At 41.2% G+C, this 14231-nt stretch overlaps 1 long non-coding RNA gene across 1 annotated transcript in view; it reads right to left on the reverse strand.

Annotated features, from left to right (window-relative positions):
- Positions 1–14231, reverse strand: part of LOC137151876 (uncharacterized) — a 46272-nt gene that overhangs the window by 30821 nt on the left and 1220 nt on the right. Inside the window, exon 2 of the long non-coding RNA XR_010919387.1 lies at positions 14052–14110. This is a non-coding gene — a long non-coding RNA (uncharacterized lncRNA). The remainder of the gene's footprint in view (positions 1–14051; positions 14111–14231) is intronic.

The following is a 14231-nucleotide window of genomic DNA, read 5'->3' on the forward strand; positions in this document are numbered from 1 at the left end:
AATGGGTATAAACGGGCCATGAATAAATTAAGGCTGGGTATTAGAAGAAGGTTTCTAACCATCAGAGAGGCAAGGTTCTGGAACAGCCTCCCAGTGGGAGTAGTGGGGGCAATAAACATAACCAGTCTTAAAATGGAGTTTGGTGATTTTATTAACACGATTATATGACAAAGTTGCTTGTGAGATCAGAAGACTGGACTCAGTGACTGTTACTTGACCAGCGGGGAGCTGATATTAATGCATTCAGAAATGGACACAACGCTTGTTTGGTGATGACAGAAAGACTTCAATTATTACACTTATAAAATGAGCCCCCAAAAGTCCAGTATATATTACAAGGGTGATCAAACTTATCGACCCCCCCCGAGAACCCCCCTCCCTGCCACAGGGCAGAAGCTCCGAGCTCCCCACCCCAGTCTGGTAGTCAGAGAATTGGGGGGGGGGGCGGGGGAGGGGACACACAGACAGACTTCCCGAGCCACACTTTAACTGTAAAACAGCCGCATGCGGCTCATGAGCCACGTTTGGCCACCCCTGATATATTAGCTGCAGAAGCTATTTTCCTCACCAATGCAGGCAAGAGGCAGTGGTTTCAATTCTTGACAGCTTCTCTGAGAGCTTGAAGCCGTAGTCTCAGACGAAAGCTGGGCAAGATAAGAGTTCTGTGTCTGGAATGATTTCTCAGTCTTGAAGTGCACTTGCTAGTGGGATTGCTTCCTTCTTTATTTAGTTTAGTGTTTAAATTTAAGTTTAGTGTTTTCAAAGCATTTTTGGTAATTACATGAGAGAACAAAGGAAATCCAAACAAACACAATAGGGGAAAAACCTACATGTTTTTGCCCAGTTCAAAAGGTGTTAGCCACCTGGATTATGTTTAGTCAACACTCCACCACTTGTTTGTCACAAAGTTCCACCCTTTCCTAACGAAAGGGGGTTGGGATTTGCTGAGATGAAAATTGAATAATACCTGAGGTGGTATCCATCCGAAGACAGGATCATAAGGTATCCTTGAAAATAAGGAGTTAATTACTGAAGATAATTTCATTAGGAAGGCTGGTCAGTCAAGAGGGGCCATTAATCATAGGAAAGGCAGATGAAATACCAGATATGCTTAAAGAAGAAAACAGCACATGTGATGCAATAAGAAGCAATCACTTCTTTTCAAAAAGGGATTCCACAGCCACCACCAGACTTTTGCAATATGCTTCTTATTGGTAATATTTGGTAGCTTAATTTTATAAGTAGGTGCAGCCTAGCTTGAATTTCATAGTCTACAATGACCCAGGATGTCCCTTCCAGTCCTATATTCCTGTGAAAGAAATTGAAGAACCCTATGTGTTTAGCTGCAGAATGTGTATGACGATTGTGTTGGTCAGTTGTTGATTTTTGCTGTAGTCATTATGATTTATGGCCTAAATTTTCAAATTCTTGAAGGCCCAACATGAGGCATCTTAAGCAGGAGTCGATTTTCAAAGGTGGGTGCTCAGCATATTTTTAAAGAATTTCAAGTTGGACACCTTAAAATGGAGGCCCCAAATATGACTAATCCTTGGAAAATTTAGGCCTATTTTTATAGGGCTAATTGGAGAACACGAGTAGGGGTTGAAGTAGAAAACCATTTCTATAACTGAGCAAATGGGCAGTGCAAAGTTGGCATTGTAGGATGTAAGCAACTAGATTTTATAGCTAGTGAGTATAAACTAGCTATAAACTAAAACTTGGAATATCTGGGGCCTAAATGACTCCACTGAGTCTACTAAAGAACCTAAAAGCATTGAAGTAGGGGGAAATGTACTTAGAATTTTTCTTGTTTGACGTTTATCTGCTCTGCCCCATCATCTACAAGTTTAAATAAATAAATAACATACACGCACACCCCGTGGAGTGGCTAGGTCTCTGCATCCTGATACTAAAACTTGGGCAGACTCACAATCCTAGTTTTTTTTTTTTAAAGTACTATGTCAATCTAATAGCTGACTTCAAAACCTCCAGCAGAGTCCAAAACTCAGCACAGATCTTGGGGCATTCGGAATGGTTACAGACCACACCTCTCTTCACAGGGAGAAGGCAAACCAATAAATCTGACTGCAAGAAGGGATTTGTTTTTCTTCATTCCTTAATTGGACAAAGCACCCATTGACTTCAGTGTGGTTTTGTCCGAAGTTGTCTGGAATAGACACTGACTGGGACTTCAGGGCTTGGCCAAATACACTGAAATTTTCTAGAACCCCTCTGGGGATTATGCAAATTTGTGAAACCAGCTCTCATCCTGTTATGCTGTCTGATGCTTATATCCTGCTTTGCAAACCTGGCAAAGATCATCCCTCAATCAACTCCTCCAGCCCTATTGCACAACCTCTCCAGTGTCATACGTCATTATTACAGAGCCTGGCAACTCTTGGAGGCAGGAACTGTTTTTCTGATCTGAGTTTGTACAGTGCCTAGCGCAATGGGGTCTTGATCCATGACTGGGGCTCTTAGGTAGTCCCATAATAATTAAATGGATGCTTCTGGCAATTTGGCTGCATGTGACTTTTTCATAGCCCCACAGCAACTCAGTGCAGAGCTGGACTTAAAAAACCCAAGTTCCTGGCTCCCAGGCCCATGTTCATTCTACCTGAAGATATCAAGCTGTCTGTTGTTAGATATTCTGTTCCCTATAAGAACTTGCTAGAAGTTAAATGGGAATGAGATGACAAAAAGATATTCGAGATCAATGTACATTTTGCCTATTCAAATACTTATTCATTATTTATACTGTAGTTGCACCCAAAGGCCCCAATAAGAAATGAGGCCCCATTGTGCTAGGTACTTTATAAATACATTGGAGGAGACAACTGCCCTGCCCCCAAGAGTTTAAGCCCTATGATAAATGATATCTATCTAAAATGATGTCCTGGGTACAATGCTACATTATGCCACACAAACCACCAGCTGAGCCATAATGAAAATCAGTGATGAAATATTGCCAACCCCCAAACATTCAAAATTCACGATTCAGGCCCCCAAAATGACAAGATTCACTTAAAAATCATGAGGTTTTAAAAATTCCTTCAGGGTTTTTTATTTGTCTTGCCCATAAGGTTCAAATTTTCAAGCATTAGTTCTGTAATCATGAGGGCTAAAAACATACTTTTTAAAACAAAAGCTGAGATTCACACCACATTGCCTGACTACAGGAACTGGGGCGTAAGAAAAACACCAATTTGCACGAGATGCCCAATAAAATCACAAGAGTGGGCAGCAGTAGAGGACATTTATGCCCCTTTACTTAGCTCCATAGCGCCGCGCAAGCATGCCTCTTCTCGCTACTCTACTTTGGTTTGCCAACAGAGCGTTTTGTTGGAGAGTACTCAAGAAATTACAAAGGGGCATCCAGGATAGCACCAGGGGGACTGTCTAAGCACGTGTGTAATATACCTCAGAATGATGAGCACATTCCACAACCACGGGTGCTTCATAACTGAACTTTTCAGATTATTTTTAGGGTTATCTATACACTGGAGCAAGCCTGCTATATCAATGCCAAATGACTAACAAGCCCAAAATGTGCCCACATCATTTAAATAGTGGAAGTCAACATTGCTGAAAATTACAAAGTATAATATATACATAGTATATGACCACCGTTGTCTAGCCTCTGTTGTATCCAGTCATGGACTGAGAGAGAGACAGCATTCATAACATTAATATGGTAGTATTCTGAGGAGGCTCACCAGGACTTATTCCAAGATCTCCCAGCTGGCTTTCTTAATACTTTCCTCGGTATCTTAAAAATAGCAGAACTCATATCTGGGGCCAGCACCCCCACATAGAATACTAATCCTGCCTTGGCCATTGACTCTCTTTCTGGCCATAAGTAAGTAATTTCATCCATGACTCAACTATTCCAGCAATAGAATTCTACTGGCTAGCTCACAGCCGTGTTGTGAGTATTAATGTTTGCACAATTCTTTGAGTACGTAGAGCTCAATTCTCCACTGTGTCCAACCAGACATAGTGCAGGCGGAGTGGCTTCCTGATTCTTGTCCCACCTGAGCTCAGTGTAAATTAGAGCTGCTGAGGAACAATTCCAACTTAGACCAGTAGCATAAGGTTCCTATGTGACTTTGCACCCTTGGAGGGGTCAGTGTAGCAGAGCTCTGCTCCACCATACCCACAGCCTGGTTCCTACCCTGGGAGCAACAGGAGCAGGAAGTAACTATGTTGTTTTACACTAGCAGCGCATTCCCCATGCACAGGGAATCCTCTACTCGTCACTTCTGGCCAATTTGTGTTCATTTTGAACTCTGTGAGTGATGCAAAGTAGCACAGAAGAATCAGGCCCATAAAGTGCTGAATATAATTTTTTTTACCAGTTCAGAGAACGTATATTCTCATCTCCCAACTAGGAGAAATACGTGGCTTTTTCCTCTTTTATTCACTCTGTCCTCTGCCCTCTCTCTCTCAACCCTCCTTCAATCTATATTCATTTTCCTCCTCTGCTATCACACGTCTCTCTCCCTCCTCCTCATTATTGTCTTTCTCCTCTTCCTCACCTCAGTTCAATCTCTCTCCCTCTCTCCAATGTCTGCACCACTTTCTTGTTGGTTTATATCTGATTCGCTTTATGACCTTCTGTAAAGCTCAATATGCAAAACAAACACTAGCTATCCAGCAATCACATATAAATGTACACCTGTTTTTGTTCCTGATGGGGTTATTACAATCCTGTGCACTCTCATTAGAGAGCTATCTTGGTCCAGAGACAAAGGCTGTCTTATTGCCACCCTTATGACAAACCCACCAGAGTCATCTCTGGCATTTTTGCTGACTCAGACAAGATTGGAAAATATCCAGTCCAGCAGAAACCCTAGCAATAAACTTGTCATTTAAACATTTTTCATTAGGCACTGACACTAACAATTCTGCCAGTACAGTACAGCAAATGCAGAAGAACAGCAATTGAGTAAGAGACCCAGAGCAGTTGGCTCTACCTGATGGAGTCATAAGACTTTAATTTAATAGTTTTTGTGCTCTGTGTGTCAATTGTTTACAATTTATCATAATTCTTTCCAGATGATCACTACATACAGAAACATCTGCATATTCAGCAAAGGGTATTGTATATGTGGGGTTTTTTTCATAAAGAAAAAGCCTAGGCAATGTACATAGAGCTGAAAAGTTGGGGGGAGGTGAATTAGCAAATTTGCACCAATTTAGCTAAACAGATTTACTTAAATGAGTGCAATCCCCTTGTATGGATGCTCTTAACTAGGGTGAAGAACAGCTAATATCGATCTAGCGTATTCATTATTCTGAAACTGTTTTAAACGTGTCTAAAGAAAGACACTGCATAGATATAACTAAATCAGTTTAATCAAATCAGTGCAATTTCTGTGTATGGACAAGGCCTTGGATTGCAGGTTTTTCATTGATGAAATGTATTTGTTGCTAAGATCTTGGTACAAAATATGGTAATAGGCATCTGAATAAGGACTTCATCCTGCTCCCATTCAAGCCAATAGGAAAACTCCATTGATCAGAATGATGTGGGATTAAGCTCTAAGCGAGGAACTCCTACAAAGTAGTATATGTCCTAAGTGTGGTTGGGACAACTGCCTGGTATCCTGCTCATCTGTGCCCTGAGGTAAATTTTCCATTTTGCAAAATAAAATTGTCCCTTGGGTGCTGCATTTGGAGCTTTACACATTCCACATAAAGTGTTAAAGGTAATAAACCACAGATATATTAACTGTCCCTGTTTCAGTGAGCCATTATAGAATCATAGAAGATGAGGATTGGAAGGAACCTCGGGAGGTCATCTAGTCCCACCCCCTGCTCAAAGCAGGACCAACCCCAACTAAATCATCCCAGCCAGGGCTTTGTCAAGCCGTACCTTAAAAACTTCTAAGGATGGAGACTCGACCACCTCCCTAGGTAACCCATTCCAGTGCTTCACCACCCTCCTAGTGAAAAACTTTTTCCTAATATCTAACCTAGACCTTCCCCACTGCAACTTGAGACCATTACTCCTAGTTCTGTCATCTACTACCACTGAGAACGGCCTAGTTCCATCCTCCCTGAAACCTCCTTTCAGGTAGTTAAAGGCTGCTATCAAATCTCCCCTCATTCTTCTCTTCTGCAGACTAATCAAGCCTAGTTCCCTCAGCCTCTCCTCATAAGTCATGTGCTCCAGCCCCCTAACCATTTTTGTTGCCCTCCTCTGGAATCTCTCCAATTTGTCCACATCCTTTCTGTAGTGGGGGCCCAAAACTGGACACAATACTCCAAATAAGGCCTCACCAGTGCCAAATAGAGGGGAATAATCACTTCTCTTGATCTGCTGGCAATGCTTCTACTAATGCAGCCCAATATGCCTTTAGCCTTCTTGGCAATAAGGGCACACTGTTGACTCATGTCCAGCTTCTTGTCCACTGTAACACCCAGGTCCTTTTTTGCCAACCTGCTACCCAGCCAATTGGTCCCCAATCTGTAGCAGTGCATGGGATTCTTTCACCCCTATTCAGATGTCTGTAACAGAACTACCAAAGTGTCTGTGTCTCCCTTTTTCCTGTTGCTAACATTTGGTGCAGTTCCATTGATGGTAGCAACACAAGGAGTGCTTGCATAAATAAGATGTCAGGGGTCACTGGCGTTTTTACCATCCTGTTAATTAGGCCTGTTCTGAGTAGGGTTATGTGATGCTGTAGGATGTATACATTGCAGCAGGGAGGTGTAATTCCCAACATGGGTAGACAGACTCACCCTAGCTCAGCTTGAACTAACGTGCTATAAATAGCAGTGTCTCTGTTGTGACAAGGGCTAGCTGCCTGAGTCCAAGCCTGCCTGACCCCCAGCTGCAGTTTAAGCATGCCCTGTGGTAATAATATCTACAGCTGGCCGGTGCCTTGTCTATACTAGTCCTCCCACCATTGCTACCCCCAGTAGAGCCGCAACTGTGGAAAACTTTACAGCAAAAACCTAATGCAGACACAGCCCAAGAGGAAAATGTAAACCCCTCTAATTTTTGCTTATGTTACTGTTCAGTCATATTTCCCAAACTTACAACAAAGCATGTATATAAACTGGAATAATAAAAGCCATAGTTTTATATCCTCCTCTCATTGTACATTAACTCAGAAAAGAACCTTTTCCCCTATCAAACAGAGAGTCTGCAAAGTAAAGCAAAGAGACACTCGTGCTTTCACGAAGAATGCTTATCTATTACGATAAACAAGGACCCATTTCAGAAATGTGCTGGTTTTGTTCTGGCAAGAAGTGTTCATATATAGGCTTACCAGCCTAAAGCTTGTACATGCTGATTCTCAACAACGCTGATTCTTACAAGCTTCACTGGTGGCAAAAACATCAGATACTATAACACTGGAAATCACCTCCCATGTATAATGGATTATATAACATGCTTGTTCTTGAAAGAGTGGGAAGAATTCCATGAATGTGTTTAAATCCGCAATCCTGTAAATAGTTGAATAACTTTACTCATGTGAGTGAGCAGCCCTATTGCACATGACAGTGCTACTCCCATGTGAAAAGTTACTCATCTTCAAAAATGGTTCCAAGATCAGGGTGTAAATCTATTTTTAGTGCCATCTGACTGACAAAAATGGGGAAATGGAAGTGGACCGACGAGCTAGGCAGCAGTTCTGCAGAAAAGGACCTGGGGGTAACAGTAGATAAAAAGCTGGATATGAGTCAGCAGTGTGTCCTGGTTGCCAAGAAGGCTAATAGCATATTGGGCTGCATTAGTAGGAGCATTGCCAGCAGATCGCGGGAAGTGATTATTCCCCTCTATTCAGCATTGGTCAGGCTGCATTTGGAGTATTGTGTCCTGTTTTGGGCCCCCCCACTACAAAAAGGATGTGGACAAGTTGGAGAGAGTCCAGCGGAGGGCAACAAAAAATATTAGGGGGCTGGAGCACAAGACTTATGAGGAGAGGCTGAGGGAACTAGGCTTGTTTAGTCTGCAGAAGAGAAGAATGAGGGGGGATTTGATAGCAGCCTTTAACTACCTGAAAGGGGGTTCCAGGGAGGATGGAGCTAGGCTGTTCTCAGTGGTGGCAGATGACAGAACAAGGAGCAACAGTCTCAAGTTGCAGTGGGGGAGTCTAGGTTGGATATTAGGAAAAAAATTTCACTAAGAGGGTGGTGAAGCACTGGAATGGGTTACCTAGGGAGGTGGTGGAATCTCCATCTTTAGAGGTTTTTAAACTGCGGCTTGACAAAACCGTCACTGGGATTATTTAGCTGAGGTTAGTCCTGCTTTGAGCAGGGGGTCGGACTAGATGACCTCCTGAGGTCCCTTCCAACTCTATGATTCTATGATTCTATGGATAGTGAGCTCTCTTAATGAATGTGCTGAAACAGAGTTGGAGACATTTTTGTAGGCTGATTTTGCTGTGCAGTGGAAACTGCCTGGTTTAGCATTGTATTTCTTCTGACATATATGTTTTGTGTGGCATCTTTTCCCCATTTTTTCTAGCTTTAGGGTGTTTCCTCTGTTTTCTTGTATCATAAAGCAGTGAACGAAGGTAAGATATTTGTTAAAGAGGTGCCGGAGGTAGTGCAAACAGCACCGGATTGAGACTCAAAAGAACGATGCTCTCTTCTTGGCTTTGCAGCTGGCTGCTGGCAAGTCACTTCCTTCTCTTTGCCTCGGTTCCCCTATCTGCAAAATGGAGGTGATGATATTGACCGGTTTTGTAAAGCACTTGGAGTTCTACAGATGCAAATGGCTATATAAGAGCTAGGTATTATTATTTATATTGCATTTATCTTTGTATTTTCTTAATTCATTCCAATTGCGATTGTCTTCTCCAGAGCCCATGGAAGGAATGAAAAAGCTTTGGATGAGGCTCTTGGTTCTTTTGTACTCTTCAGACAATAGAAAACTCATTATGCTTCCTTTATGTTTCTCATCTGATATTCAGAAACTGCGGTATTTTATTTGAATCTGATACATATGTTTGTAAATGTATGTCACTATATCCCCAAAGCTGAATGACATGAAGTAACTGTCCGAGATTCATGCAGAGTTTCCAGGAAATAAAATGAACACTCTGAGACATCAATTTACATGGCTAAAGAGCAAGTTATGAAAATTACACCGCTGGTTGTTACTGCCAAAATGGGAGCATTTCTGAATTTTAAGTCCAGCCATCAGCACAAAAGGAAAGGTGTTAACAGGAACCATAGAAGCAGAACGTTTCTTTATATTTAATTCTGGCAGTGTTTGAAGTCTTTCTTGGTTCTGTGAGCAAAATGGAAAAAGTTGCAGCTTTGTCAACAATAGGAAACTTTCACAAACAATTCCAGTCTCCGCTAAAACCAGTTCAGCTGCCCTACAGTTAGCAACAGTGGGAGCCCTATGTGAAATGACAGCTGTTTTCAGCACAGTGTCAATAAAACTTTCTCAGAGCAGTTTGAACCGAGAAGGTACTAAAATGGCTGCAGGAGCAAGGGTGCTGTCTACACTGGGAAACTTCTAACTGGTTTCAAAACTAGTTCATGTAAACTAGTTTTAAAAACAGCTGGTACCATAGGCAGCTGTTTTTATTGAAACAGTTATAAGACCCCATGTCCTAGGGCACCTCGTGTTGTTGCTATCAGTGCAGCCAAATCCATGTTAGTAACAGAGGAGCTTCTTTGTAAACCTGCCATACTATTGACAAGCAGAAGTGTGCAGTAGGGTTAGCATCACATAAACAAACAGGATCTAGCAATGTAGACTCTTTGGAAGTGAGAAAGGGAGAAGCAATAACAAATCTGTAGCAGAGGAAGTCTGCCAGGCTTTTCTCCAGAGGTGCTTTGAGAGATGTGATCCAGAGTGGGAAACTGGTGAGATAGTCAGCCAGCAGTAGGAGAGTGGGCAAAGGAATCAAGGGTAGTGACCATGGAACCAGTATAAGATGGGATTCTCAAAGGTGGCTTAGGAGTGCGAGTCCCACTGGGGAGGGAGGCTACTGAAGAAAAGTGGGATGGGACTAAGAACTGGAGAGGAAGCAGACAATGGTAAAAGAATGACTGAATGATGGAGCTGGTGGAGGGAAAGAGCCAGTGACCTTAATGGTGATCTGGAAAGGAAAAACAAATTGGACTTTTCTGTCTTTTTTTCTTTTCTGTGATTTATACAAAACAAACTTTTCAAGCTTTTTATTTTAACATTAGAAATTCAAGTCTTGTCAGCCCTATTTTCCCTGGAAAAAACTCTGGATACCTGGAGAACTAGTAAAATGATGACATAACAAGGGAGTGAAACATAACTCAGTGAGAAAGTGATTTTATTCAGACTCTTTAAAGCATTTTGTTTTTGTTTGATTTTGCTTCATGCCTACAACTCAAATACTTGGGAGAAAATCCTTTTTAAGGGTTCAGCAACTCTATCTCTTCATTTAATGGCTGTGAAAACTTCATTACATGTTTCTGAGTCATCCAAGAACAGCAGCAACAAAAAGAAAAAACAACCACAAAAGAGAAGACTGAACTTAACATCTCTAACAGTCCCAAAGGGAAAAAAATGAAAAAAACTATTTACTTTCAAGTCTTCTTACTATATCAAAACAAGAAAAGGGCAAAAACTCATTTCCACATTTTTAAAGGTCACTTTTAAAAGAAATGAGGAAGTGAAGTGGAAACACGTGAAGAGAGAGAGAACAGGGCAGTGAATGGAAACCAGCCAGAGCAGCAGGTGAAATAAGAAAGGTTAGGAAGGGAAAGAGAGAGACAGCAGGGTCATCGATATGGAAAATGAAGTCACCCAGGATAAGGGCTATGTTCAAAGCAGGTTGATTTGTATTGCTTTTTACTGAGAAGCATTGTCTTGAAACACCCATTAGGGAAAAATTCATGTTTCCACAGGAAAGAAACTGAAACTGCTTTAATTCAAAGGCAAAAGCAGCAGGGTTTGTTGAGGAGACAAACAGATGAACTCTGTTATTTAACTATTATGGTTTTAATTATACTGCATATTAGTCTGTATTAGCTTTTTGCCTCAAGGGGAATGACAATTAAACACCAGCCAATCTACAGCTGTTAATGCCAGAATTACTTCATTACTGACCCTGGGCACTTCAATACATGGAAAAGACTGTAAAATCTGTTGCTGATTAGAAGTGGATAAAGCTGTTGCTCTTGTTAGGAAAATCCACGTTTGCTGTTTGATCCATGTAATTCTTCCCTTATGCCCCAAAACAAAAATCATTTTGCATGAGTCTTTACCCCCTGAATTTTTTTTCCAGGAGGAGAGGTGCAGGGGGTGGGGCTGGTAGCAACGGGGACAAAATCATGGGAGAATAAATGAATTGCAATAGAACATACAAAAATTAAAGCCATTTTTATGGAAAAAAATGAATCTCTGAATTTTGCAAAAGGCTTCTGGGAGGGCTGGTGCTTGGTTTTGTGGATGAAGCACAAGACCGGGAAGCAGAAGAATCTGAACTCTAATCCCTCTGCTGATCGGTCTTAACATTTTGCACTTTGCTAGCATTTGACTTACATTATTTAGCAGCTAAATGTCATTTTGCAGATGAGGAAACTGAGGCTTGGAAGTTAAATAACATGTCCACAGCTGTTCAGCATTGGTAAACTAGGTCTTTTGATTCATATTCCTATGCCCAGGAATCTACTAGATGACAGCACCTTTTAGGCAGGTAAGTTAACAGTTCGGCACACAAGCTTTCCACGCTGTAAAATAAGAATAATATTTAACTACACCTGGCTGTGAACATCTTAAATGCTGTATATTTGCAGAAGTGGTTAATGGGGACAATTCCTACCCCCTTTTACAACTGGGAAGAGTTGGTACTTCAGTCTTTGGGAGACAGCATGTGTCCCCATAGGCTAGGTACAGGACGAGAGTTGGTAAGCCAGAGTTGTAATTCTGTTTCTGACACAGAGATAACAACGGCTCAGCAGAGCTGGGATTATTATTTGTATTACCGTAGCACAGAGGAGCCCTAGTCATGGACCAAACCACCATTGTGGTAGGGCCTAGATAGCGTTAATACCATCCAGACCAGGGTGCATGAATGAGATAGGCAGGTGATGCTGCTTCACGAATAGGAATGTCTGTCTTTATCAAAGGAACCAGTTAGCACAACGGATAGGGTTATGACAGTGCTTCACTTGTAGAAATACTGACTCAGAAATTTGCCACATCAGCGCTAAGGGTATGGGGGCAAGCCTAGAACAGGCCCTGTGAGACTGCTGTGTGGTTTCTTGTCTCATGATAACTGTGAAGATTGTGAGGTAATATCCTGTATTGGAAACAACTTTTGTTGGCGAGAGAGAGAAACTGTCAAGCTACACAGAGCTCTTCCTCAGAGCTGTGTGGCTTGAAAGCTTGTCTCTCTCACCAACAGAAGTTGGTCCGATAAACTTTAAAGGATATTTCCTCACTCACCTTGGCTCTCTAATCTCATGGGACTGACATGGCTCCAACTACACTGCATATGAGAAAATTGTGACACACGAGCTGCAAATAGAGAGAAATCAATACATCTGATTTTTCACAGTGCTCTTTGCTTATGAGAAGAGGGCCAAAAGAAAGAGAGAGAGTGAGTGTAGGGGAATGGTTTCTACTGTGTCCTATGAGAGGGTTTAGATGGTATGGTTATAGGGGCTTTAAAAATGCCTAAGATAGAAGATAAGATATTCACATAGCATGTAATGCCCTTCTTGGGTTATCTGCTTTAGTTGTTTGAAGCCAGCTCCTTCTTGTGTACTTAGCTTTGAAGTTTCCATTCCACATATACATCTCTCTCCAAAACCACCAGGTCTTTCAGAGGACAGACCACATCAAGGACATGACTGAGAGATGACCTAATAAATCACGGTGAGGTAAATGCTCTGTTTCACAGCACTTTGTATCAGGTTGTGTATGGTTTATATTAAGGTTTCCAAGAAATATGTAATGTCCTAGGGAAGAGAGATGGCTCCCTTCTTTCTGTTCTCGGCAGTTCCTCATCCTTTGAGAAGGGAAGGCAGCTACCAAAGGCAGATGAGTGCCTCCACATGGTGCCATGGAGAGTGCATTCAAAACTTTTGAGGGACTCGGCATTGGGATTTGGGATCTGTTGCACCAGGGGGAGACAGCTCGCTGGTCCCAGAGTTTTATTCAAAGCCCAAAATTTAAAAAAACCAAAAAACATCAGTGTAAGTTGTTGGTGGTTTTTTTTAGAAATTTCACCAAACTAAATTTCACCAATTTCTTTAATTGTGTTACAGATATTTTTTATAATGATTGGTGGGTCTTTTGCTCTTTACAAAACAAAAAATGAGATGAATAAACTACATAGGTACAACTGGCTCAAAACCAACCATGTTTATTAACAATTAACAAACATACTAGGTCAATGCATATTGCTCCTCTGACTGGTTTCTGACGGCTTCTAAAACAAGGCTGTCTAACTACTTGCAGGGTATTACCCTATCCTTATGCACTATAGCTAGTTGAACCAGGTACTGTTTTTTGAATTGCTGTGAGTCTCGTGCAGTATCAATATGGCTTGGTGCCCTTTCCTTTTCAAGGAAGAAGTCTTTATGTGGCTGGAATACCTCCAGTTCCTTTCCTTCATAATTCCAAAGTTCTATCATAGAAATGCCATCTCTGATGGTGCAACTTTGTGGAAAAATACAAAATGGTTCCCTATACTGTATGTTATCCTAACAACTTTGTATCCGTAATGAGAGCACCTTTACTTTAATAAACTCTAATGCTTCTGCAAATAACTTTGATGTCCTCTGTTAAACTAATCAATATTTGAAACAACATTTTAAATATTACGGCTACATTCAAGTTACATGGAAAAGAGAGGTCAGATGAAGGGTTTTTCTTGGACAGGATCGTTTAATTCTCTGAATAGTCAGTGAATGGTATTTGAAAAGACACAATTCAGTACTTTGCTATAACAACCAAACTGCAACTTGTTTTCTTTCAACTTACTTGCTATCTTACCTGGAAATATCTGGTGTAAATAGTCAAGAGTCAAAGTTCTGATTTTTGCGATAATCAGACTTAAATGCAAGTGTAATGAGTAAGATGCCTGGCTTACCATTAATGACATTATGTTTACTCAATTGATGTATTCCATTGCATCTGTTCACTTTCACTCTGAAATTGTAAAATAAGTAAAGAAGTTACTATTTCTTATAACCAAAAATATTTTAGTAGAGCAGCTGTAGAGAGTATTTTAGTAGGGCTGTTGTTGTTAATGCTGATCACTGGTGACACC

This window comes from Emydura macquarii, unplaced genomic scaffold (genome assembly GCF_026122565.2).
Source record: "Emydura macquarii macquarii isolate MOO-44397 ecotype Brisbane River unplaced genomic scaffold, CSIRO-AGI_Emac_v2 contig_1119, whole genome shotgun sequence".
Classification (NCBI taxonomy): domain Eukaryota; kingdom Metazoa; phylum Chordata; order Testudines; family Chelidae; genus Emydura; species Emydura macquarii.